We start from the raw sequence: 257 nt of genomic DNA, 5'->3' as shown, positions 1-257 counted from the left end.
GTAAAAAATTATATTTAATTAAATTAATTTTTTTAATTTTTATAATTTATTTAACCCAAAAAATTTTTTTTTTACGATTTTTATTGTTTTGGGGGACGTTTTTTTGGGGGGGGGAAATTTTGAAAAAAACCCCCTTTTTAAAATTTTAAATTTTTTTTCCCCAAAAAATTTAAAAAAAAATTAAAATTTTTTAAATTATTTAAAATTCCCCCCCAAGTTTTTTTTAAAAAAATTTTTTGGGGTTTATATCTTCACAT

This window comes from Penaeus monodon, chromosome 15, assembly GCF_015228065.2.
Source record: "Penaeus monodon isolate SGIC_2016 chromosome 15, NSTDA_Pmon_1, whole genome shotgun sequence".
NCBI lineage: Eukaryota > Metazoa > Arthropoda > Malacostraca > Decapoda > Penaeidae > Penaeus > Penaeus monodon.
Note: the sequence above shows the minus strand (reverse complement) of the source record.